The sequence below is a fragment of the Callospermophilus lateralis genome, chromosome 12, assembly GCF_048772815.1.
Source record: "Callospermophilus lateralis isolate mCalLat2 chromosome 12, mCalLat2.hap1, whole genome shotgun sequence".
Classification (NCBI taxonomy): domain Eukaryota; kingdom Metazoa; phylum Chordata; class Mammalia; order Rodentia; family Sciuridae; genus Callospermophilus; species Callospermophilus lateralis.
The window spans coordinates 36171880-36173007 of NC_135316.1; positions in this window are offsets into that span (position 1 = coordinate 36171880).

Sequence of the window (1128 nt, forward strand, 5' to 3'; positions counted from 1 at the left end):
TCCATGAAATTGGGTCATTTGAAGGAAATGGATGGAAACTGAGACAATTTTTTAAGCAAAATAACTCAAATTTGTAATGTTAAGCATCATACGTTTTCTCTTTCATGGAAACTGGAAAGGCAAAGAAAAAGAAAGGTGTGGGGTGTTCTCAGGGAGATCAAAGAAGCTCACTGGAGTAGAAGGAGAAGGGGAGGAAAAGGAAAAAGGAAGGTAATAATACAGACCAAATTATATTGTTACATAGTGTGTACACATGAACATGTAATAAAATTCCCACTATTTAAACAAGTGTAATGCATCAATAAAATATGGAAATAATAATTCTTGTAAATGAGGTTCAGTGAAACATTGATTGTAAATATATATATATATATATATATATATATATATATATATATATATATATGAAAAACAATCCCAAATTGTGCTTTTTTGTTAAATCAATAGTGAGATCCCTCTGATAGTGAGATTTCTATATAGCCATTGAACTTATAATTAAAAATAATGTGAATTTGTTTATTAGAAGTAATCATAGTTACCAGCATGTCACCTTTTTGTAAAGATTTCAGACTCTACAAGTATAAGTAGTTTTCTCCCTTGCAAAATGCCAGCAGATAAGTCAGCAATTACAAAAATTCCCTGTGTACTTTAGTGTGAAGAAAAAGAGTTCAAACTTTCTTTCAATCAAGGGTATTGGACCTCAAGTGGCAGAGCTCTTCTTTCCATTTTATTTCTCTCTGCTCTAACACATTTTCCATTTCTTATAATTCCTCTTTCATTCCACAAAATTTATTTTCCAATTTTGCCACTTCTTGTGTATGTAATAAACAGTGTGAACAGTGACTATTTTCAAGTTCTATTATTCTTTGACATGAATCAACTGCATTTTGGATTTTTGGTAGGCTATGAGAATCTGCATCATGGAGAAAATAAGATAGAAATAAAATACTTAAGTATTTCATCTGTGAAGGTTTGTACATCCCAACCCCATGTACTCCCTCATACACTGAAGAAATGTGTAAAGAGTACATATGACATGGAAGCCATTATACTAAGTTCTACAGATAAAACAGATGAGAACCCTGCTCTCCTTTAGCTTAAAGTCTAGTGGAGAGGACTTACAGTGGA